Here is a 26,420-nt window from a genome sequence, read left to right as displayed (position 1 = left end):
TCATGTTTGTTACTTGTTTACAATGTAATACTACTTTTTTTAAATTGAAGTACAACTGACTTACAATATTATGTTAGTTTCAATTGACAACATAGTGATTCGATATTTTGATACATCACAAAAGGATCAGCATGATAAGTCTAGTTACCATCTGTCATACAAGGTAATACTATTAAATGAATTTGTTTCATGGAAAGATTTCCCATTTAATCCATTGCTCACCTTGGTGTTTTATCCAAAGGGTCAAACTTTACCATAAGGATCCAGGAAAAAAGATGCCATTCAACAATAGCAACTCTTTAAATCGAGCTGAAAGTTAGGACCCAAATATCAGTGTTTGGGCATGTCCACTAGCCTCAGAGGCAACGTGGTTATGAGCCCAACCAGTAGGTAACCTCAGAGGATGGCTGAGCGTACAGGGAGGGAGGTTCAGTGAAACAAGAGAAGGCAAAGACCAGCAGAAAGAAGTAGAGGCTTCATTCTGTTCTTTTTCTTTTCTTTTTAATTATATTACCCTGTATTCTGTCATCATGAAGTGACTGTAGACAACTCCTTAAAATACAGACAGATAAAGGCTGCTGGGAAGTCACATTCTAACAGAACTAACAGTTGCAGTTACAGCTCTGAGGTCTTAAGTCTCTAGGGACCTAGATCAACGGGGACCATGATGTGGTTCCATTTCCCTGAGTATTTTATAAAGGGGACATACCTGTCATTTCACTAAAAGGAGGTTGTAGCCTAAAGCATAAGCAAACTGCTTGAAGCAAACCCAATACATTAAAAATCAAGATTTCACAACCAAGAAATTCAAAGGTTATAATTCACATTACCAAAGGATTTTTTCTTAATGGTATCTGTGGAAGTCCTTACTTTTTTTTTTTTGAAGTCCTTACTTTTGCAAGCTGCCCCTCTGCACGTGAAGCAGGACTTAACATAAAGATTTGTGTCACAAGCAGTTTTTTTTCATTCTTACAGAAGAGACAGCAACAGAGATGAATAAATTTGAAGGAGAGGACATTTGTAGCTCTTAGAGGGATGTCCTCTTAACATTTAATTTTGATATCTGTGAATATATCTCCGAGCTGGTGGCAATGATCCAGTCCTGTTTCTGTTCGCTAGGGTCCCCCATGAGGGCAGTAGATGTGGACAACCCCTCAGTCTTGCTGAGGGATTTCAGTGTTACTCTTACACAACCCTCAACCTCTGAAGCACACCTGGCCACTCATCCACACACCAGGTGTATCACTCTCAGAAAGTTTGACCCAGATAGTACAGAAAACCAAAATCTAGACCCACTGAACCCCTAGAACACAACTCTGCATAGTTTTCTGTGGGAGGTGATAGCCTACGTGACTTCCAGTGTTATTTCTGAAGATTAAGAGGTCAACTGGAAAGCTTTCCTTAAAGCCAAACCAACAGAGCATCCTAAGGTGGGGAGACCATGACCACGCAAATATGGAACAAAAGGTGTCCCTGACTCAAAAACAATATCCACCCACCCATTCAACTTCCTGGGAAAGTGGCCTCTACTTTGTGCAGTTACTCGAAGGCAACTCTAGAGCTTTCCCCAGCTCAGTCATCTGGTACCTAGGAACCTTCTTTCCATCAAGAAAATCATATTAAATCCACCACACCCAATGTCTCTTATTCTGAGTATGTAGCTTCAGAAAGGCAAAAGCCAGGATGCTGAAGGATGAGGAGAAAGGACGTTGGATCAACAGGCTTAACCTTGAGGTTATTACAAACTGAAATGGACACCTTAATAATAACAACAGTTACCTTTTATTGAGTCCTTACTAGGTCCCAGCAACTGTACTGTACAGATACTCTCTAATCCTTACAACAACCATACAAGGTAATAAGCATTATTACTCCCATTTTACAGGCAGGTAAACTGAAGTTCAAAGAAGTTAAACTCACCTAAGCTCAAATAGCTAACAACTGGCAGAACCCAAATTCTAACCCACTAGTGTCAGATTCTAGTACCAAGCAGAATTACTTGGCAAACAGCACATTCTCAGTAAATGCGTGTTACAAGAATCCATGCTCTTCACTCGTAAACTATACCAGCTCCGTGATCAGGATAGAAACCATTAAAAGACCATCAATCTTTGCAAAAATCTTACATTGTGTAGCTCAACTCTTTCCTTTAATCGGGCAACTATGAGGAAGCCGCTTTCCTCTGCCGAGGGGAGTGGTACTCACAGTTATTCTAGCTGTATCTCAAGAGCAGGAGGTGAGCTGAGGCGCACCCAGACCACCTTTACTCTCAGCAACTAGCCCCTGTTTGCGGGAATGACGTGGACAGGGCACTCTGGTCTCAGTAGCAAGGCCTGCTGACACACGGAGATTTAACTGTCAGACATCTCCAGGGCCCACTCAGGTCAATGGTTTCTGCAGGCTTGTGGGTTTGACTTTGTTAAACCACCTTTTCCCTAAAGAGAGGGTGTTTCTGAGCTAGGCTGTGTCCCTGGGCCAAGCTGGGTCTGGAGGTTGGGAGGCAGATGGGAACGGTTGCCTTAGCTGGGCACAATGGCGAGTGTGAAGAGGCAGAGTCCTTTTGACAGTGGTTTTCCTTTCCCTAAAAATGAGTCCAGAGGCAGATCTTTAGAACAGTGCCAGCCAATCATCAAGCCTGTGTGCTAAAGTCAGGACAGGGTTATGAAAATATAAGCAAACGGGCTTCCCTGGTGGCGCAGTGGTTGGGAGTCCACCTGCCGATGCAGGGGACGTGGGTTCGTGCCCCGGTCCGGGAGGGTCCCGCATGCCGCGGAGCGGCTGGGCCCGTGGGCCATGGCCGCTGAGCCTGCGCGTCCGGTGCCTGTTGCTCCGCAACGGGAGAAGCCACAACAGTGAGAGGCCCACGTACCGCAAAAAAAAAAAAAAAAAAAAAAATATAAGCAAAGTAGTCAGGGACACGGTAGGACCAAAAGGAGCAGACAGAAGGAAGAAACACAAATGTTCAACCGAACTGAAAAGTAGGGAGGGGGGAAAGCAATGAGATTCAAAATATTCTAACAAAAAAACATGAGAAATTTTCCACTGGCCCTTAAAGGAAGCGGGCCAGTGGGAACAGAATGAGTGGGCTGCCAGGTTGTTTTGAAGGCTCCGGGAGCCATCCAAGACACACCTTTCAAGGCACCAGGACCACACAGGCGGCCTTTCTCTCCCACCTCCCAGCTCCGAGCCTTCCTTGCTAGATGCTGGCGTGGATCTGAGCCACAGGAAGGCACACAATAACTGGAAGCTAATGCAAAAATAAATCATTTTTGTTTTCTGATGGGACTGGGTTTTGAGGGCTTTGGTGAATCATTACTGCCCAGCCCTACCCAATAAAGGAGGAGCTAGTAACTCACATCCTCCCCCAGTAGCTTGCATGCCCCTGGCAGAGGCGACCTTGCAACACCACTCCCTCCCGGCTCTCCTCTCCTCATGAATTGTTAATGGCTCCCTATTACCGACCATATCAAGTCCACATGTCTCCTCTGGATGTTCCAGCTCGTGCTCTGCCTGCACTCTATACCAATCTGGCGCCATCTCCCTCCTCTCCCAACACAGATCTGCCACTGGAGGCAGCTTCCATGAACCAAACTCACAGCCTCTTCTCTCACCACAGTTCTATCAGGATCTGGGCTGCCTCACCAGAATTCTGGACAGCCACAACGTCAAGATTACGTTAGATTACTAGAAACACTGAGCTTCTCTTACCCATACAAAAAAGGGACTGTACCTTTAAATATTTTGTAAGATCCTGCACTTTCCAATATGGTAACCACTATTACCCGTGGCTATTTCAATTTAAAGTACTTAAAATTAAATAAGGGACTTCCCTGGTGGTGCAGTGGTTAAGAATCTTCCTGCAGGGGACACGGATTTGAGCCCTGGTCCCGGGAAGATCCCACATGCAACTAAGCCCGTGTGCCACAACTACTGAGCCTGTGCTCTAGAGCCCGTGAGCCACAACTACTGAGCCTGCGTGCCACAACTACTGAAGCCTGTGTGCCTAGAGCCCGTGCTCTGCAACGAGAAGCCACCACAATAAGAAGTCCATGCACTGCAACGAAGAGTAGCCCCCGCTCACCGCAACTAGAGAAAGCCTACACACAGCAACGAAGACCCAAAGCAGCCAAAAATAAATAAAATTTTTAAAATAAATAAATTTTTAGAAGACACCTTACTAAAAAAATTAAATGAAACAAAAAAATCAGTTCCTCAGTTGCAGTAACAACGTGTCAAGGGCACAGTAGTTGCACCTGGCTAGTGGCTACTCTATTGGAGAATACAAATATAAAACATTTCCATCATCATGGAAACGTCTATTCGATAGTGCAGTACTACACTATACATGCAAGAGAGGAGTAGCCTAATGTGTGTGAAAATTGTTGCTTACCACCCCTTGGAAAACTTGAGGATCCAGATTTAACATAAAGGAATGCATAGGACTTAGGGATACAGCCCATCTTAAGTAACCAGGAAAACATTCTTATTACTGATCCCAACCAGCTCTGTAAACATCACAGGTAATTACAACATCTTTTTTTTTTTTTAAAGTCACATGTAGCAGACCTCAGGAAACCTTCAACAAAGCATTCATAGACTAGTCAGGCCTCTGTATCCTAAGCTCTTTGCTAGGTTCTGGAAGCCAGTACAGAGCACATGACCCAGTCCCTGCCCTGGGAAGAAAGTTCATATACAGAAAACTACAGGAGGCAGAAAGGGATAAAGGCCATAAGAGGGGGACTATGGGGCAGAGAGATCAAATGAATGGGAGGAACAAGGGAGGACTGCATGGACAGAGATGATTTCAGATCTGGGTTGGGCCCTAAAGGATGACTACAATTTTGAAAAGGAGCTCAGAGGATGAAAGGAGAAAACTGCATAAGCAAAAGGGGGAGCGAGTTAGAGCCCAGGGTACATTTATGGCCGAGTGAGCAAAGGAAGAAATATGACAGCTAATCAACAATTCTTTGAAATTTTCCCTGAGCACCCTAATAATCAAAGAATACATTAACTTAGATTCCATTTTCACAAAGATTTTGCTTTAGTGAGAATTTCTGTTGGCAAGGACAAGGTGAAATGGGGTCTCTTCGACACTGCTGGTGGGAAGTAAATGGGTACTACTTTTTTTGAAAAGCCCATATGAAGCTCCTTAAAAACATTCATACCCCCGATCCAACAATTCCGCAAGAAGGAAAATGGCCTACAAAATAATCTGAAATACAGAGATTTATGCACAAAGCAGTTTTTTGCAACGTTATTTATAACTAAGAAAATAATAGGCAATGATTAAGTAAATTATGATCTAGTTATAGAATGGAGTTTGATATAGCCATTAAGAATTATATTTCTGACAAGTTTTAAATGACATGGAAAATGTTTATGAGAATGTTATGTGAAAAAATAATCAGGGTATAAGTTTGGTAGTATACAAAACATAGTCACAACCATGTAAAACAATATGAGTAGTTGATAGCCTCATCCACCAGGGGGCAGACAGCAGAAGCAAGAAGAACTACAATTCTGCAGCCTGTGGAAGGAAAACCACATTCACAGAAAGACAGACAAAATGAAAAGGCATAGAACTTTGTACCAGATGAATGAACAAGATAAAACGCCAGAAAAACAACTAAATGAAGTGCAGATAGGCAACTTTCCAGAAAAAGAATTCCGAATAATGATAGTGAAGATGATACAGGACCTCAGAAAAAGAATGGAGGCAAAGATCAAGAAGATGTAAGAAAGGTTTAACACACACCTAGAAGAATTAAAGAACAAACAGAGATGAAAAATACAATAACTGCAATGGAAAATACACTAGAAGGAATCAATAGAAGAATAACTGAGGCAGAAGAATGGATAAGTGACCTAGAAGACAGAAGGGTGGAATTCACTGCTGTGGAACAGAATAAAGAAAAAAGAATGAAAAGAAATGAAGTCAGCCTAAGAGACCTCTGGGACAATATTAAACGCAACAACATTTGCATTATAGGGGTCCCAGAAGGAGAAGAGAGAGAGAAAGAACCCGAGAAAATATTTGAAGAGGTTAGAGTAGAAAACTTCCCTAACATGGGAAAGGAAATAGCCACCCAAGCCCAGGAAGCGCAGAGAGTCCCATACAGAATAAACCCAAGGAGAAACACGCCGAGATACATAGTAATCAAATTGACAAAATTAAAGACAAAGAAAAATTATTAAAAGCAACAAGGGAAAAACGACAAATAACATGCAAGGGAACTCCCATAAGGTTAACAGCTGATTTCTCAACAGAAACTCTACAAGCCAGAAGGGAGTGGCAAGATATATTTAAAGTGATGAAAGGGAAGAACCTACAACCAAGATTACCATACCCAGCAAAGATCTCATTCAGAGTTGATGGAGAAATCAAAAGCTTTACAGACAAGCAAAAGCTAAGAGAATTCAGCACTACCATACCAGCTCTACAACAAATGCTACAGGAACTTCTCTAAGTGGGAAGCACAAGAGAAGAAAAGGACCTATTAAAACAAACCCAAAACAATTAAAAAATGGTAATAGGAACATACATATCAATAATTACCTTAAATGTGAATGGATTAAATGCTCCAACCAAAAGAAACAGGCTCGCTGAATGGATACCAAAAAAAGACCCATCTATATGCTGTCTACAAGAGACCCACTTCAGACCTAGGGACACATAAAGACTGAAAGTGAGGGGATGGAAAAAGATATTCCATGCAAATGGAAATCAAAAGAAAGCTGGAGTAGCAATTCTCATATGAGACAGAATACACTTTAAAATAAAGACTATTACAAGAAACAAAGAAGGACACTACATAAGGATCAAGGGATCAATCCAAGAAGAAGATATAACAATTATAAATGTATATGCACCCAACATAGGAGCACCTCAATACATAAGACAACTGCTAACAGATATAAAAGAGGAAATCGACATTAACACAATAATACTGGGGGACTTTAACACCTCACTTACACCAATGGACAGATCATCTAGACAGACAATAAGGAAACACAAGCTTTAAATGACACAATAGACCAGATAGATTTAATTGATATTTATAGGACATTCCATCCAAAAACAGCAGATTACACTTTCTTCTCAAGTGCACATGGAACATTCTCCAGTATAGATCACACCTTGGGTCACAAATCAAGCCTCAGTAAACTTAAAATTGAAATGATATCAAGCACCTTTTCCGACCACAACGCTATGAGTTTAGCAATCTATTACATGGGACTTCCCGGGTGGTGCAGTGGTTAAGAATCTGCCTACCAATGCAGGGGACACAGGTTCGAGCCCTGGTCCGGGAAGATCTCACATGCCACAGAGCAACTAAGCCCGTGCATCACAACAACTGAGCCTGCACCCTAGAGCCCGCAGGCCACAACTACTGAGCCGGCGGGCCACAACTTCTGGAAGCCCGTGCACCTAGAGCCCATGCTCCACAACAAGAGAAGCCACCACGAGAAGCCCGTGCACCACAAGGAAGAGGGGCCCCCACTCGCCGCAACTAGAGAGAGCCCGTGCACAGCAATGAAGACACAATGCAGCTGAAAATAAATAAATAAAATAAAATAAATAAATTTATTTAAAAAAATAAAAAGAAATTAACTAGAGTGAAAAAAATGTAAAAAACACAAACACATGGAGGCTAAACAATACGTTACTAAATAACCAAGAGATCAATGAAGAAATCAAAGAGGAAATGAAGAAATACCTAGAGACAAATGACAATGAAAACACGACAAACCAAAACCTATGGGATGCAGCAAAAGCAGTTCTAAGAGGGAAGTCATAGCAATACAGTCCAACTTCAAGAAACAAGAAAAATCTCAAATAAACAATCTAACATTACACCTAAAGGAATAAGAGTAAGAAGGACAAACAAAACCCAAAGTTAGTAGAAGGAAAGAAATCATAAAGATCAGAGCAGAAATAAATGAAATAGAAACAAAGAAAACAATAGCAAAGTCAATAAAACCAAAAGCTGGTTCAAGAAGATAAACAACACTAATAAACCTTCAGCCAGACTCATCAAGAAAAAGAGGGAGAGGACTCAAATCAACAAAATTAGAAATGAAAAAGGAGAAGTTACAAGAGACACCACAGAAATACAAAGTATCATAAGAGACTACTACAAGCCACTTCTATGCCAATAAAATGGACAACCTGGAAGAAATGGACAAAGCCTTAGAAAGGTATAACCTTCCAAGACTGAACCAGGAAGAAATAGAAAATATGAACAGACCAATCACAAGTAATGAAATTAAAACTGTGATTAGAAATCTTCCAACAAACAAAAGTCCAGGACCAGATGGCTTCACAGGTGAATTCTATGAAACATTTAGAGAAGAGCTAACACCTATCCTTCTCAAACTCTTCCAAAAAATTGCAGAGGAAGGAACACTCCCAAATGCATTCTATGAGGCGACCATCACCCTGACACCAAAACCAGACAAAGATACTACAAAAAAAGAAAATTGCAGACCAATATCACTGATGAATATAGATGCAAAAATCCTCAGCAAAATACTAGGAAACAGAATGCAACAACACATTAAAAGGATCTTACACCATGATCAAGTGGGATTTATCTCAGGGATGCAAGCATTCTTCAATATACACAAATCAATCAATGTGATACGCCATATCAACAAATTGAAGAATAAAAACCATATGATCATCTCAATAGATGCAGAAAAGGCTTTGGAAAAAATACAACACCCGTTTATGATAAAAACTCTCCAGAAAGTGGGCATAGAGGGAACCTACCTCAACATAATAAAGGCGGTATATGACAAACCCACAGCAAACATCATTCTCAATGGTGAAAAACTGAAAGCATTTCCTCTAAGATGAGGAACTAGACAAGGATGTCCACTCTTGCCACCTTATTCAACATAGTTTTGGAAGTCGTAGCCACGGCAACCAGAGAAGAAAAGGAAATAAATGGAATACAAACTGGAAAAGAAGAAGTAAAACTGTCACTGTTTGCAGATGACATGATACTATACATAGATAAACCTAAAGATGCCAACAGAAAACTACTAATCAATTAATTTGGTAGAGTTGCAGGACACAAAATTAATGCACAGAAATCTCTGGCATTCCTATACACTAACAACAAAAAATCAGAAAGACAAATTAAGGAAACAATCCCATTCACCATTGCAACAAAAAGAATAAAATACCTAGGAATAAACCTACCTAAGGAGGTAAAAGACCTCTACTCAGAAAACTATAAGACACTGATGAAAGAAATCAAAGGTGACACAGACAGATGGAGAGATATACCATGTTCTTGGACTGGAAGAATCAATATTGTGAAAATGACTATGCTACCCAAAGCAATCTACAGATTCAATGAAATCCCTATCAAATTACCAAGGCATTTTTTACAGAACTAGAATAAAAAATCATAAAATTTGTATGGAGACACAAAAGACCCTGAATAGCCAAAGGAATCTTGAGAAAAAAACAAAACAAAAACAAACAACGGAGCTGGAGGAATCAGACTCCCTTACTTCTGACTATACTACAAAGCTACATTAATCAAGACAATATGGTACTGGCACAAAAACAGAAATATAGATCAATGGAAGAGGATGGAAAGCCCAGAGATAAACCCATGCACCTATGGTAAACTAATCTATGACAAAGGAGGCAAGGATATACAATGGAGAAAAGACAGTATCTTCAATAAGTGGTGCTGGGAGAACTGGACAGCAACATGCAAAAGAATGAAATTAGAACACTCCCTAACACCATACACAAACATAAACTCAAAATGGATTAGAGAACAAAATGTAAGTCCAGACACTATAAAACTCTTAGAGGAAAACATAGAAAGAACACTCTTTTTTTTTTTTTTTTTTTTTTTTTTGCGGTACGCGGGCCTCTCACCGTTGTGGCCTCTCCTGCTGCGGAGCACAGGCTCCGAACGTGCAGGCTCAGCAGCCATGGCTCACAGGCGTAGCTTCTCCGCGGCATGTGGGATCTTCCCCGACCGGGGCACGAACCCGTGTCCCCTGCATCGACAGGCGGACTCTCAACCACTGCGCCACCAGGGAAGCCCAGGAAGAACACTCTTTGACATAAATCACAGCAAGATGTTTTTGGACCCACCTAATAGAGTAATGGAAATAAAAACAAAAATAGACAAATGGGACCTAATGAAACTTCAAAGCTTTTGCACAGCAAAAGAAACCACAAACAAGACAAAAAGACAACCCTCAGAATGGTTAAAATATTTGCAAACGAATCAACGGACAAGGGATTAATCTCCAAAATATATAAATAGCTCATGCAGCTCAATATCAGAAAAACAAACAACCCAATCAAAAAATGGGCAGAAGACCAAAATAGACATTTCTCCAAAGAAGACATACAGATGGCCAAGAAGCACACGCAAAGCTGCTCAACATCACTAATTATTAGAGAAATGCAAATCAAAACTACAATGAGGTATCACCTCACACCAGTTAGAATGGGCATTAACAGAAAATCTACAAACAACAAATGCCGAGAGGGTGTGGAGAAAGGGGAACCCTCTTACACTGTTTCTGGGAATGTAAATTGATACAGCCACTGTGGAGAACAGTATGGAGGTTCCTTAAAAAACTAAAAATAGAATTACCATATGACCCAGCAATCCCACCACTAGGCATATACCCAGAGAAAGCCATAATTCAAAAGACACATGCACCCCAATGTTCATTGCAGCACTAGTTACAATAGCCAGGTCATGGAAGCAACCTAAATGCCCATTGACGGATGGATAAAGAAGATGTGGTACATATATACAATGGAATATTACTCAGCCATAAAAAGGAACAAAACTGTGCCATTTGCAGATACGTGGATGGAACTCGAGACTGTCATATACAGTGTAGTAAGTCAGAACTAGAAAAACAAATATCATATAATATCACTTATATGTGGGATCTAGAAAAATGATACAGATGAACGTATTTGCAAAGCAAAACAGAGACACAGACATACAGAACAAACGTATGGATACCAAGGGGGGAAGGCGGGGTGGGCTGAACTGGGAGATTGGGATTGACATATATACACTACAGTGTATGAAATAGATAATAAGAACCTGCTGTATAAAAAATAAATTAAGGGCTTCCCTGGTGGCGTAGTGGTTGAGAGTCCGCCTGCCGATGCAGGGGACGCGGGTTCGTGCCCCGGTCCGGGAGGATCCCACATGCCGCGGAGCGGCTGGGCCCGTGGGCCATGGCCGCTGAGCCTGCGCGTCCAGAGCCTGTGCTCTGCAGCGGGAGAGGCCACAACGGTGAGAGGCCCAGGTACCGCCCCCAAAAATTAATTAATTAATTAATTAATCAATTTAATTAAATTTTAAAAAACCAATATGAGTAGAAAGAGGAAAGTTAAGCAAAAATGTTAACACTCTAGTAACAAGATTATGGGCGATTTTTATTCTCCATACCAGGGCTCAGCAAACTATGGCCCACAAACCAAATCTGACCTACTGACTGACTTGTGTATAGTTTTATTGGAACACAAACACACATGTTTACTTCTGTATTGTCATGTCTGTGGCTGATTCTGTGCTACAAAGGCAGACTTGAGTAGTAGTGACAAAGACAAAATTATTTACTATCTGGCCCTTTACACAAAAAGGCTGCCAACCCTTGTATCTTCAAAATTTTCTAAAATGAGTAGGCATTACGTTTGCAATCCTTTCCTAAAATGTCTATTTCCACATTGTGAAAGGCCAGAGGAGCAGGCTAACAACTTCAGATTTTATTCTACAAGTTACTGGGAGCACTAGAGGTTTCTGAGGAGGACAGGACATGATCTGACATGATGTCCACCAGTAAAACACAGAACACCAGATCATTTAAGAGGATGGAATTTAAACTGTATGCCAGGCAAAGTCTGATTCATCAGCAGCTGTGACTCTGGGCCACTCCTCATTTAAAGGGGAAAGTTAACTTAAGGTGTGGCTTGTCATTGTTTTCAAAATTCCTCCTCCGAATAAACCCTATGAAATGGTCTCTTCCCTGTAGTAATGACCAATCAAATTTTTTCCGAGACAGAAAGGCGGAGGCCATATGCAAATTTGTGACTTTTGCCTGGAGAGACAGTTTGAAAGTTCAGGGTGGTAATCCTGTATCCATGAAGTCAGTCCTCCATCTTCCAAGCTTTTTCCTGTCTCTTACTTTTCTTTTCTTTTCTAGAAGGACACAGGGAGATGACATTGGGTAAAGGGGGGGGGAGGGGGAGGGAAAGGCACAAAAGGAAAGAATAAAAAGTATTAGAAGCTTCTGTCTCAAGAGTCCTTAAGAAGTCCCTAGATCTACCCACCCTTAGAATGTGGCCAAGGCCCTAAATCCTATCTCCAGGGAACATGGTCCACCTGACTTTATCTTTAGAAAGAGGAAAGACCTGTTTCTCTAAGAGAAAGTCTCCTTTCTACAGGCTTTCTCCAGGTTCTCTGTGCCCTCACCACCTGCCTCAGGCCTACTTCCCCAGATGTACTGCAAATAACCAGTTCATACAAACCACTGTTTACACATTCTCTCAGGAATGAACACAGTGAAAGGATGGTAATGGTCTGAAGACTAGTTTCCTTGCAAATAAGCACACAACCCATCACAAAGAAGATTAATCATCTACAGAATGAGAAACTCCAAACTACCATAATTTCAGGTCCGGATGCGATTAAAAACACAGTAAATAGGTCTCTGGGTTTTGGTTGTTTTTTTTTTTTTTTCCCTTTTAAACACATGATAATTTTTGGATTTCAGCAAATTAAAGTTGGGAATTTCATTTGGGACACTTTATAAAACAGAAACATTTGCATGTAACTCTGCTAGCAGTTTTTTAAAATTTGAATTATGTTGTCTTTTATTGGTTCATGAGAGAGACTGGATACAGAATGCACTGAGGTGATCAATTATTTAACAGACCATACTTAACATTTCACATTTTAACATATACCCGGTGCCAACAATTGTCCTCACGAGCTTTCTGAACCATTAAGCTGCACTGCTCTCCTTATTCTAAATCAAATATAAGTAATTTGTTGTCATAGCAATGCTTCTTCCCACTCCAAAATCGTTCAATACAGGCTTTATTTCTGCAGACAACTATCTGTCTACCAAAAATTGGTCATTATCTGCCATCTTCTTGACAAATGTCTTATTAAATTTAGCTGCCTGGCTTTTACAGTCATCAGCAGCCTGTATTGCTGTGGCACTTTCTAGCACCTGTACAGGAAAGGGGCTTATAGGACCCCTGTGGAATTGCCTGGAAGCATATCACAGTCGCTGGGTGACAGCCAATCTCCCCAGTCATGATGGCAACAATCCTTTGCATTATTACCCAGCTTTACGGTTTATAGAGTGCTGTCACCCACTTTACTGTATTTGAGGCAGTACTAGGTGACGCTTTCTTATATGCTTCTTCAACTGCCTACATCGAGTGGGTTATTTAACTGTGCACATCAGTAGTAAGTTACACTTGTTCTGATCTTTCTCCTCTAAGGCCAAGTTCTGCTTCTCTACCCTACTGATGAGGTATATATTAAGCCGCTGAGAGTGATTAAATCAGCTTTGGAATTGCAAATAGAAGGAACAACTGAGGCACAGGATACCATTTTGCTAGTCGCTTGTGCAATGGCCCACTGACAGATATTAACTGTTTCGATAAACACACAAGACAGCCCCTCCCAGAGGCAGCAACAACATTCGTGCTAATCTCATATTTGTAGAGCATGTTCGTTTACAAAGCAGTTTCTCAGAAATGGTCTAATTTGGACTGTACCTCTTGTCCACCCATCCCCTAAGACACATAAACACAGCTAGATCAGGATGTGGGTACCTAAAATCTTATTCCCTGCCTTACAGTTGATCCATTTTTAAATAAGGATGAATAACTGGTGTTTCCAAATCCAGTTCATAAGGCCTGGCCTTTATTTCATACAGCCATATTCCGTAGAAGCTAGAGCCCCCCTTACCCCTGCCCCCGCAATTAGGTTGAAATTTCTTTTGCACTAAACTTCGGTAATAAAAGCAAATTGGAAGGAAAGGACTAGAGGGTGGGGAGGAGGGATTCTTTGACATTAGCCAAAGACTTTAAAAAGAAAAAAATGGGGCTGAGGAGATGGATTCCCAGGAAATTTCCCTTTTTCTTTATCCATTCCTATGTTTTTAAGGGTTTTTATTTATAATCATATGTTACTTCTATAATCAAAAGATAATAATAATGAAAGTTGGTCCTAACTGGCTCACCTGCTCCCCCTTCTTTGAAACTCTCTGGGAGGGAAGGAGGCATGAGTGAAGAGGACCAGCTCAGAGTGCTTATTTCAGAAATACGATCGGAATACGGGGCTGCCCTAACAGCCTGAAAATGAGATTTCACAGAACCACACCGGCTCAAGAGCTGGAGCTGAAAAGTTCTATTCCCACCCAAATGTGACCAAATGTAATTTGTCTCTCTGTATGACTTCCAGCTTCATGTGGGCTGATTCTATTCGAAAATCTAATAAAAGGTGTAGTCATTGCCATCATTTCTGTTGCTTGGTCCTCGTGAGCGCTTGTCTCCCACAGACTTGATTCTCCTTCTGCAGAGTGAGCGGAGGAGCTGATTAATTATTTAGAATCCCTGTACAACTATTATCTCAATTTCTGCACACCTCACCTCTGTCAAGTGGAAGGGGAATGAGTACTACCCACATAATTACCACTGAAACTAAAAGGCAGAGAGGTTAACGGGGTTTGAAGCAGGTCCCACAGAAAACGCTAGGCAATAAGAAGCAGAATGCCTAAGGGTCTGAAAACTGTCTGACCAACCAATAGCAATGTCTATAAGGCCCAAGAGAAATAAAGCTCTCCTTCCCAACCTCTCGCCCAACCCAAAAGGAATACAGCTTTCAAAACTGTTTTAATGATGACAAAAAGCCTCTGGCACTTGAGGATATGAGGGTGTTAATTTTGTTTGGCAAAGTCAAGTTGCTTTAAGAATTTAATTCTATAACTGGGAAGGTGCAATTCTGATTTTAAATGTCTTTCTTCCCTGGAGCTCAAAATCCAATTTACCCAGCCCACCTAGAGGGACGCTTCTGCTTTCACCAAGTCACCCTTACTAATCTACAGGCTAAGTTGCAATGGGAATGCCTATATTGAACATTTGGTCAATGGACATAACAAAGAAATGTAAAAAGTAACTTACTACCCCTAATAACATAGCTTCAAAATATATAAAGTAGAAGGTGACAGAACTAAAAGAAGAACTAGATAAATCCACCTTTGTGGTGGTCAATTTTGAAAACTCTCCCAACAATTGATAGAGTAAGCAGATGAAAAATCGGGTAAGGCTGTCAAAGAAGAGCAAAATTAAAAAGGTTGATCTAATGGACACTGGCCTCATGCTGGGCCACAAAGCAAGTCTCATCAAATTGCAAAGAACCAGACCACAGAGACCACACTCCCTGATCACAATGTTATTAAGTTAGAAATCAGCGACAAAATAACTTTAGAAATGTTCAGAAAAATTTTTTTAAATCCTTTGAAACATCCCATGGGTTAAGAAATCACAATGGAAATTATAACATACTTGGAACTGAACAACACAACAAAATACTACATACCAAAATCTGTGGGATCTAGCTAAAGCAGTACGTAGCTCAAAATTATTAGCCTTTAATGCTTATAGATAGTCAAATAAAGTCTGAAAATAAATGAGCTAAGCATCCGACTTAAGTTAGAAAAAGAACAAGAGATAAAACTCAAAGAGGGCTTCCCTGGTGGCGCAGTGGTTGAGAGTCCGCCTACCGATGCAGGGGACCCGGGTTCGTGCCCTGGTCCAGGAAGATCCCACATGCCGCGGAATGGCTGGGCCCGTGAGCCATGGCCGCTGAGCCTGCACGTCCGGGGCCTGTGCTCCGCAACGGGAGAGGCCACAACAGTGAGAGGCCCGCGTACCGCAAAAAAAATAAGAAATAAAAAAATAAAGTATTTTAAATTGGTTTAAAAAACAATTTTTTAATTAGCATAAATTAACAAAACAGAAGACTAACACACTATAGAGAGGACAAAGCCCAAATTGCTTCCTACAAGAGATAGTAAATAAAACTTATAAATTTCTGTTGAGATTGATTTTTCAAAAATAAGTAATGTTATGAATGAAAAGGGGATTATCTTTTTAATATCTGCAGTTTTTATAGTTAAGAGGCTATTAACAATTTTTAACCAATAAATATGAAAATTTAGGCAAAATGGTCACATTCTTAGAAAAACAAACTACCAACACTAATTAAAGAAGACACAGAATACTTGAAAATTCCTATCATCATGAAAGAAACTGAATCAGTAGTCCAAAATCTTTCCACAGGAAGACACCAAAGCCCTGATAGTTTTACTGGCAAGTTCTAGCAAGCATTCAAGAAACAAATAACTCCAATCTCATGCAAACTATTCCAGAGTTTAGAAAGAAGAGGAAGCACTACCCAACCCAGTTTATGAAGCTAGCATAAATACCAAAACCTGACAGGGACAGTATGAGAGAGGAAAACCAGAGCCATATTCATTCATGAACATAGTTGTAAAAACACCAAATCAAATACTAGCAAACCATATCCAGGAACAAGAAAGATAATGCATCATGGTCGAGGTCATCCGATTTCAGGAATGCAAAGTTGGTTTAATATTAGAAAATCAACATAATTTACCACAGTGAAAGATTAAAGAACAAAAGTAATATAATCATCTCAATAGACGAAGGAAAAGCCTTTGATAAAAAGCAACATCCATTCATGATTAACAAAAAACAACTCAGCAGGGCTTCCCTGGTGGCGCAGTGGTTGAGAGTCCGCCTGCCGATGCAAGGAACACGGGTTCCTGCCCCGGTCCGGGAAGGTCCCACATGCCGCGGAGCGGCTGCGCCCTGTGAGCCATGGCCGCTGGAGCCTGCGCGTCCGGAGCCTGTGCTCCGCAACGGGAGAGGCCGCAACAGTGAGAGGCCCGCGTACCGCAAAAAAAAAAAAAAAAAAAACACACAACTCAGCAAACTCAGGATAGAAGGGAATTTCTATTGTCTGATAAAAGATGCCAAAATAATTTACACCAAACACCATACTTACCCGTGAAACACTGAAAGCATATCCTTTAAGACAGGGGAGAAGACAAGGGTACCCACTATTGCCACTTCTATTGAACATTATACTAGTGGTCTTAACCAGAACGGTAAGGCAAGAAAATGAGGGGTGGGATAGGGAGGGTGGGAGGGAGGGAGACGCAAGAGGGAAGAGATATGGGAACATATGTATGTGTATAACTGATTCACTTTGTTATAAAGCAGAAACTAACACACCATTGTAAAGCAATTATACTCCAATAAAGATGTTTTAAAAAAAAAGAAAACTATAACAACAAAACAGAATGAATAGTTCAAGACATAATTCAAGAAAAAAAAAGAAAGAAAATGATATTAAAAATAAAATGACTGCAAAGGAAGAGACAAAAGTCTCATTCATTGTAGATTATGATTACCAACATAGAGAACCCAAAAGAATCCTCAGATAAATTAATTATAATTAATTTAAAAGCATTCAGCAATGTTGCTGGGTACAAAAAAAATGAGCAAAAATCAATTGCATTTCTGGACACCAGCAACTAACAATTACAACGTGTAAGTTACAAAAGAGAAAGAAAAAAAAAAAACACTAGAGACTTTACAGGGGAGTGGGTGAAGGCCCTGGTTCTGGTGTCAGGCTGCCTAGTTTCTAAAAGCAGTTTCACCACCAGCTGTGAGACTTTGGCAAGCTCTCAGTATTTAGCTGTTTTGTGCCCTACCTTTTAGACTTCTTGTGAGGATTAAATGAGTTAACACACGTAAAGCACTTAGACCGGTGCCTGGAACAAAGTAAGAGCTAAATAAATGCAAGCTGTTATTATCACTGTGAAGAAGTAGTTAACAGGCCTGTTATCAAGGGCCCCAAGGTTCAAACTATTGGACTCCAAGACATCTCAAGGGTAAAAATATCAAGGAGCCACCTGTCATAGGAGCCAATGAAACTCACCCATGTTGTCCCTTAGGCTGGGCACTGAACTCCCACACGCAACATACAGCTCATTACTCATACACCCTGCTGTCTACAGCTTAATTAGCAAAAGCACACACTTTTTCTCTGGAGATTTCCACCCCTATCTTCCCAACTCTTTTAACTGGCAGCAAAAGTCAACAACTTCAAGCTTCCTGTGAGGTTGAAATCCAGAGTTCTGGTTGGTTACTCTTCATCATCAAAAGACAAGGCAAACCTCAGCCCCTTAGGGCAGACTAATGCCAGGAGAGCTTCTGGAGATATTCGAAGAAAGGCTGTTATTTGTTACTGGCTCCACTTCTTGGGGCGAAGGGGATAGACAGTAACTAATATTTTGTGAGCACCTATTATGTTCCATGCACTCTTCTCAGGGCTTCACCAATATTAACTCATTTAAATTCTTTCCATAACCTGAGGAGATAGAATTCTTAGCCCCATTTTACAAATGAGACAGTGATTAGGTGACTTACTTAAAGCACAGAGCTCATGAGTGACAGAAATTAGCTCCAAACCCAGATCTGTCTGCAAAGCCCTGCACCAAGCTAGTAGAGAAAGAAATAAAGGAGGGAAGTGGGTACTACGTATATGAAGCTGTGGATTTCAATTCTTCTGACACCAGAGACCACAATTCCAATGGGAATGCAAATAATCATTATGTGAATAGAAGACTGAAAAATCAGCAGAACAGAAGGGTATCCAAGTTAGTGTTTATATAAAGTGGCAGCAGATAAAATGCTGCTGCCACTCTGTGGCATGACTGAGCAATATTTTTTAAAAACCCACAGAAAGGGACTTCCCTGGTGGCACAGTGGTTAAGAATCCACCTGCCAATGCAGGGGACACGGGTTCAAGCCCTGGTCTGAGAAGATCTCACATGCTGTGGAGCAACTAAGCCCGTGCGCTACAACTACTGAGCCTGCGTGCCACAACTACTGAAGCCCATGCACCTAGAACCCGTGCTGCACAACAAGAGAAGCCACCGCAATGAAAAGTCCACGCACCGCAACGAAGAGTACCCGCCGCTCGCTGCAACTAGAGAAAGCCTGCACACAGCAACAAAGACCCAACACAGCCAAAAAATTAATTAATTAATTAATTTTAAAAATTATGTTTGTAACTCTTTAAAAAAAAAAAAACAGTAATACTGCCCCTGTGTGGCCTCATTTTACCCATTCTTTCTCTGAAAACCAAGATATTCATGGCCGGAACATACACTCCTATGAACATACGCAGACCCAGGTGATCATGAATAACGTAAAATTGGGTTGGTAGCTGAAGAATACGATGTGCCTGCAGCTTGGGTTTTGATGCCACCCGGTTTTTAACTCCTTTTTTTTTTAACTTAATATCTTTTTTTTTTGGTAAGTTTTTTTGATTTTATTCACTCTAATGAGTGACACTGTATCTTACTGTAGTTTTTTTTAATAGATCTTTTTAAAATTTATTTATTTTATTCATTTTGATTTTTGGCTGCATTGAGTCTTCGTTGCTGTGCGCGGGCTTTCTCTAGTTGTAGCGAGCGGGGGCTGCTCTTCATTGCAGTGTGCGGGCTTCTCACGGCAGTGCCTTCTCTTGCTGCAGAGCACGGGCTCTAGGTGCACGGGCTTCAGTAGTTGTGGCATGTGGGCTCTGTAGTTGTGGTACACGGGCTTCGTTTTTCTGTAGCATGTGGGATCTTCCTGGACCAGGGCTCGAACCTGTGTCCCCTGAACTGGCAGGCGGATTCTTAACCTGTGCCACCAGGGAAGCCCCTAACTCCTTCTGTATGGCAACACTGCCAGGCTAACCGACTTGATGGCCCACAAGTGATGAATATCCCAAGGGCTTTATCCTGGAACCAGTGAGCACAAGGCTAACATCTGTGCCACACTATGCACCAATCACCAGTGCCGTCACAGCCCACCTGTCAGGGCTTCCCCTTCCTGTCCCCAAGTAAATAATTTTGCTCCTCCTAATGGCAGAATCTAATCTTAATGGGCAGAAGAGGAGACCAGAGCCTGGCTTTGGGGGCAGCCCCTCACAGCCCTGCCTGATGCAAGCTGATTGATATACCCGTACGATCCAAAATAAGAGCCCCCAGGTTCAAGAACACACGTGCCCACACACCCCAAGGATAACATAAAAATACTTTTTAAGATCAAAGTTACCATTCTAACTGCAGCATCACATAGGTTTTATAGATTATTAACCTTAAGTGTTCTTGAATCCAAGATGATTTTTGATGACGGAACAGATAAGTGCAAGGTCAACAACACTAGACCTAGTTATGGATCTACCTGCTCTTAAACTCTGAAGGGAGATAAAAGTTGCATGTACAACGTTCTGTTTAGATTGCTTCTCTTCTAGAAACCACCGTCTCCCAAAGCCCTCTTGCAAAACAGAACACAAATTCTAGTAATTCTAACCCAGACCAATAAAATACGAGCACCCCAGATTTAGGTGCCCTGCTACCCTTTCAGTCTTTACTTGATCTTTAGAAATACTTTCAGCGACTACGAAGGACTAAAATTAAATAACAGCCACTTTAAGAAAGCTGGTAATTTTTGATGTGGGGAAGGAGCACAACCTGGCACAGCGGAAGGCAGAGCTGTCAGCTCCCTAAACCCTGTCTGTGTGGGGAAGGGGCTCGGGGAAGAGCAACCCAGAATCTCTACCTTGAATTACACCTGACTCTTCATAGAAAGCCCCAGACTTGGAACTGAATTTTGGACTTGGAAACCGGCAGGAAACGGGGCTAAAAGAAACAGCCTGACGCTGTCACCACTAGGAAGCCGCCCCACGGCACTAATTCTCAGGACCGTACGTAACACCTCCTTCCTCTAAGGTAAGCTTCACACACACACACACACACACACACACACACACACACACACACACACACACAAAGGAGTGACTGAGGCATAAACCTACTAAGCTTGGGAAAGCCCCTTAGAAAGAGTAGAAAAAGTACCATAATTAGACACAGAGGGCTTAGAGTCAGTGGCTGTTTAAGTAAAGGGAAAATGTACCATCTTTAAGGCCTCTTGGGCCTGAGCTATAATTCTAGTGGTAACCAGTGCTGGCCCTCTCCAGGCAAGGTTTTAAGAAAGACTAAAATGCAACTCCCCTCCCTCAACCATAAGGAAGCTGGGAGCATAAAGCACAAAGTGGAATTCTAGTTAAAGTTTTAACATGGGCCATTAGGTTCACTTGTCGTTCAGCTGATCAACAGAACACTGTAACAGGGCCTCAAAGAGAGACAGCCCGGCACGCCAGCCCTGGCTCTGCCCCATCCCAAGTGGTGTGACCTTGGGCAAGTAGCTTCCCGCTCTGGGCTTCTTTTCCTCACTGCAAAATGAAGGGTTTGAACTCCAGGATCTTCAAAGGCCCTCCGACCTCTATCATTTTCCTGTTGTAAGTTCTCCACATAAAAATGTAGTAATTAGGGGCTTCCCTGGTGGCGCAGTGGTTGAAAGTCCGCCTGCCGATGCAGGGGACACGGGTTCGTGCCCTGGTCCGGGAAGATCCCACATGCCGCGGAGCGGCTGGGCCCGTGAGCCATGGCTGCTGAGCCTGCGCGTCCGGAGCCTGTGCTCTGCAACGGGAGAGGCCACAACAGTGAGAGGCCCGCGTACCGCAAAAAAAATAAAATAAAAAAAAATGCAGTAATTAGACCATAAATGAGCCTTGATAATAAGCTCCCTGGGGAGCAGAAACCATATCTGATATTCCTTGTGTATCTCACAGTCCCAAGTATGATGCTCGGCTCAGAGTAATTGCATAATAGATGCTGAGTGATACAGATTCACCGCACAGGGCCTGGCATATCATAAGCTTTTCACATGCCAGGCAGTTTGCAAGCCTCTCTCCCACCAGGCTTTTCAAATATGTCAGATTTTACCATTCCCGGGCTTTTAATAAAAAGCAGCATTGCACAAGAAAACAAAGCTCCTTGTCACTTCACGTGACAATGATTGAACACGTAGGTGCCAGGCACTCTGCTCTGTACTGCAAAAGGGGCAGACCTGGGCCTAGTGCTGGCACTCGTCCTATAAGCTTTATGAGTCAGGGTGAGTCAGTTAACCTGACCCAGTGCGAGGCCCAGTGAGCACAGTTACTATTATTGAGTAACTCCTGAATTTTACATCCTAGATCTTAGATCTCCCCTGATAGGCTAGCAACTAACTAGCACACAGTGGGATGAGCGCTTTACTAGTGATGCACCCACAGGCTTTGGGAATACACAGGACAAAATACGTGTATTGAAATAGTGTTAAATACACACACACACACACACACACGCAAACACACAAGCTTCCGAGGGCCAGTCTAGGCTCAGAACACATTTAATCCCATCTTCTACACTTGTGGCTTCTAATCACTTGAGGAGCCTGAAAAGTTGCTGGTGTCCAGGCCCCCAGCCCATACAATTAGATAAGAATGGGGTGAGGGGAACAGGTATTGGTATTTTTTTTTTTTTTTTTTTTTTGCAGTACGCAGGCCTCTCACTGTTGTGGCCTCTCCCGTTGCAGAGCACAGGCTCCGGACGCGCAGGCCCAGCGGCCATGGCTCACGGGCCCAGCCGCCCCACGGCACACGGGATCCTCCCAGACCGGGGCACGAACCCGCGTCCCCCGCATCGGCAGGCGGACTCTCAACCACTGCGCCACCAGGGAAGCCCGGTATTGGTATTTTTAAGTGCTTGCTTAATGACTGTAGGTGCAGCCAGGGTTGAGGACTCCTGGCCTCCGCCTTCTCCAGCTCCACCTTTAGTCCCAAGCTTAGTGACAGGTCCAGCAGATAACTCAACTCGCAGGCCTGCAAAGCCACAGAAATCCCATTTTGGTCACTCACCGGACTATTCTCTGAGCCATTAAGATGACTGTGCCATTGCCAAAACATTTTTGGCCACCAAAACTTAAAGAGGGGCTTTCTTAACCCTCGGTCAGTCAGAGAAGGTAATTAGCTAGTCCAGCCTCTGCCCCAAGCACTCTTCTGGAGGCTTAACTGGCCTGAGATCTCATCCTTTTGGGGGAAGCTTCTCTACTCCTCAAGTTGATATTTAATTTGTCCCTTCTTAACTGTGCTACTCCTTGCCTCATGCGGATGTTTCCTTACAGCTATGAGTGTGCTCAGCTCCCACTGCAGCTGGGCCCCCCGCCAGTCTCTCCCCTGACCCCATCCTCTCCCTTGCCCCCCTTATATACACACGCCCACTTTGGTTTGCTTTTCTAATTCCTTCTTAATCAGCCTCCGCCTGCCTCTAGGCCACCTTGCTACTCTTCTACTTGATCCCTCCCCTTTCAGCTGAACCTCCTGGCCATGGGGTTGCTGCCTTACTCTAGCTCCTTTCCCGCCAGCCACACAGGCAGCAAGGCCCCTGTGGGCACAGCCTCCCAAACACATGATGCTTTCTCAGTTGCCAGATCTTCTCTCGTGAGTCGGCTTCCTTCATCCACTGGCTCTCTTCTACTAACTGCTCTCCCAGGCTGCCAACCATCTCCTTTCTTTCTTTACAAAAATATTTCTTCTTAATTACTCAAGAAATTTGTACTCACACCAAATTCAAACAATACAGAAATGTGCTAGGTATAAAGTGAGCGTGTCCCCCCCCTTTCCCTAATCACTCAGGAGTAAACAGTACTGGTACACATTCTTCTAGGCTTTTGCAACGTGCTCAGAAACACGCACATATACAAGGGCTTGTGGTTTGTTTTCTTAGGAAATGGGTTCCTATCATACATACTGTTCTGCAGTTTGTCTTTTTTTTTTTTTTTTTTTTAACCGGTACACGGGCCTCTCACTGTTGTGGCCTCTCCCATTGTGGAGCACAGGCTCCGGACGCGCAGGCTCAGCAGCCATGGCTCACAGGCCCAGCCGCTCTGCGGCATGTGGGATCTTCCCGGACCAGGGCACGAACCCGTGTCCCCTGAATCGGCAGGCGGACTCTCAACCACTGCGCCACCAGGGAAGCCCTGTCTTTTTTTTTTTTAATTTTAACAATATACTGTGAATATCTTTCAAAGGGAATACAGAGATCAGCCTCCCTTTTAAAAGCTGCACAATACTCCACTGGCTGGATTTACCATTCTGCCACTGGCAGGCTGTTTCCCAGTCTTCTCTGATGCCATAACGTCCGTGCACACGACTCTTCACACACAAACATTTCTAAGGTAACTATTTAGAAATGGGTGGACGGCTGCCCACAGGACCAGCCTGTACTCACCAATTCCAAGTGCCTTTTCTCAAGTCCTCCTTGGTCTCAACCTCTTTGCCTCACATGACAATAGAGGACCTGCTTCATGAAACTCCTTCCTCTCTTGGGTGTCTTTCCACTTTTGCTTCACTGAGTCTTTTCTTCTGCCCACAAAGGTAGGCATTTCACAGAATCCTTTTCTTCTTTCTCTCCCCTGGCTTCCATGATGTTTGCATCTTCTGCCCCTCCATCTTCTCTAAATCACGTTGCTAGCCCAACCACATCTCAATTACCTGCTGTTCACTCCAGCCTCAACGTCTCAAACATCTGAGACTCAACAAATCCCCGAATGAACACCTGACCTCTCCCTCTAAGCCTCCGTTTCCTCATCCGAAAAACAAAGGGAATGGACTAGACTCGATTAAATTTTCTTTAAAAATTAGGAGTCTAGTATGTACTAGATGCTGTGCAGGATAGAAAAAAAATCAATAAAACACAGATCTTGCGTTCAGGGAACACGCAAACTAAGGAATGGGGGAGAGACATAAACAATTATGTAATATAAGGCAGAATAAAATGCTAAAGTAGACAAGAATGGCTAAATCTGGCATGAAGGCTTGAAAAAAGCTTCACAAGAGGGAATGTTTAGGCTGAGCCTTGAATGATGACTGGCATCTCAACAGGGAAGAGAAAAGAAAGTATTTCTGGCTGAGGGTACAACATGAACAAAGTATAAACTCAGAGTCAAAGAAGCATGGAAGTTCATGGTACATGTGGCTGGATCAGAGCACATATGAAAGAATGTATCAATACTAGAGGACAGGGGCTTCCCTGGCGGCGCAGTGGTTAAGAATCCGCCTGCCAATGCAGGGGACACGGGTTCGAGCCGTGGTCCGGGAAGATCCCACATGCCGCGGAACAACTAAGCCTGTGCACCACAACTACTGAGGCTACTCTCTGGAGCCTGTGCACCACAACTACTGAGCCCACGCGCCACAACTACTGAAACCCACGCGCCTAGAGCCCGTGCTCCGCAACAAAGAGAAGCCACTGCAATGAGAAGCCCGCACACCACAACGGAGTAGCCCCGCTCGCCGCAACTAGAGAAAGCCTGCGCGCAGCAATGAAGACCCAATGCAGCCAAAAATAAATAAGTAAACAAATTTATTAAAAAAAAAATACTAGAGGACAAAGCTGGGAAGAAGGTTGAAACCAAGATCATAGAAGATCCTGAATCCTATCATAAGGAGTTCCGGCTTTCCCTAAAGGGTTTATCTATCTGCCACTCTCTGACTGAGTAATAGTTGCTGCCTAATATACTATGCTAAAGGCAATTCTGAACTGACATGGAGACACACGTTGGGAAAGCATGCTCATGTTTTGATTAGCACGGTTGGCCTGGGGCACCGTAAGGTGTATTTGTCTAAGGTGTATTTTGTTGGCCTGGGGCACCGTAAGGTGTATTTGTCACCGTAAGGTGTATTTGTCACCGTAAGGTGTATTTGTATCCTTGCCAAAGGCAATAGGGAGCTATTGAAGGCTTTTGAGCAAGGGAATGGCAGGACCCAACATGAATTTTCCTTGTATCATTTCTGGCAGCAGTGTAAGGGATGGACAGAGCAGAAAGACCCCTAGAGAAGGGAAGATCAGTCAGGAAGCTGCTGTAAGTAAGCCAGATGGTGGTGGTGGTGATGATGATAAACAACCAGACGAATTAGGGCAGAGAAATCAAAGAAGGAAGAGACAGATGGGAGAAATAATGGAAGACAGAATCAAAATGACTCCGAGACTATGATGATGGAAGAGAGGAATGGAAATGTGTCAAGGTTTCAAGGGACTTAACCTGGGTCACTGATGGACCGCAGTGCCATTAACTAAGATAGGGGCCATGAGGGAAAAGTATAATCCTTGCTTTTCACTCCAAATCCTCCAACCACTTTACTTGGCTTTTAAGCACTCTTAAGTACACTAGGAGGGAAAAAGCAGGACATACATTGCTTGATGGCCCCAGCATTTATATAACCCCACATATAAACCTACTATTCTTCCTTTGGCCAGATCGCCAAAGAAATATCCACCAATATCTGATCCTAAAACCAATGGGCTAATAATCCTTTGAATGCTCATGCCCCCAAAAGATGATTTTTCCTATGTAGATAGTGCTTTCTAGT

At 42.7% G+C, this 26,420-nt stretch overlaps 1 protein-coding gene across 17 annotated transcripts in view; it reads right to left on the bottom strand.

Annotated features, from left to right (window-relative positions):
* The window catches only part of TMEM164 (transmembrane protein 164), a 177,843-nt gene that overhangs the window by 135,840 nt on the left and 15,583 nt on the right, over positions 1–26,420 (bottom strand). For 2 of the 17 annotated variants that reach the window (XM_027089517.1, XM_027089521.1), the window contains exon 1: positions 24,280–25,135. The exons of the other annotated variants lie outside the window; for them this stretch is intronic. The gene's annotated coding sequence lies outside the window, so the exon portion shown is untranslated. Of the gene's footprint in view, positions 1–24,279; positions 25,136–26,420 lie in introns of those variants that run through there. 17 annotated transcript variants of the gene reach the window in all.

This window comes from Aethalodelphis obliquidens, unplaced genomic scaffold, assembly GCF_003676395.1.
Source record: "Aethalodelphis obliquidens isolate GAN/ISIS:26980383/991018 unplaced genomic scaffold, ASM367639v1 scaffold66, whole genome shotgun sequence".
Classification (NCBI taxonomy): Eukaryota; Metazoa; Chordata; class Mammalia; order Artiodactyla; family Delphinidae; genus Aethalodelphis; species Aethalodelphis obliquidens.
This window is presented reverse-complemented; position numbering and strand designations above follow the sequence as displayed.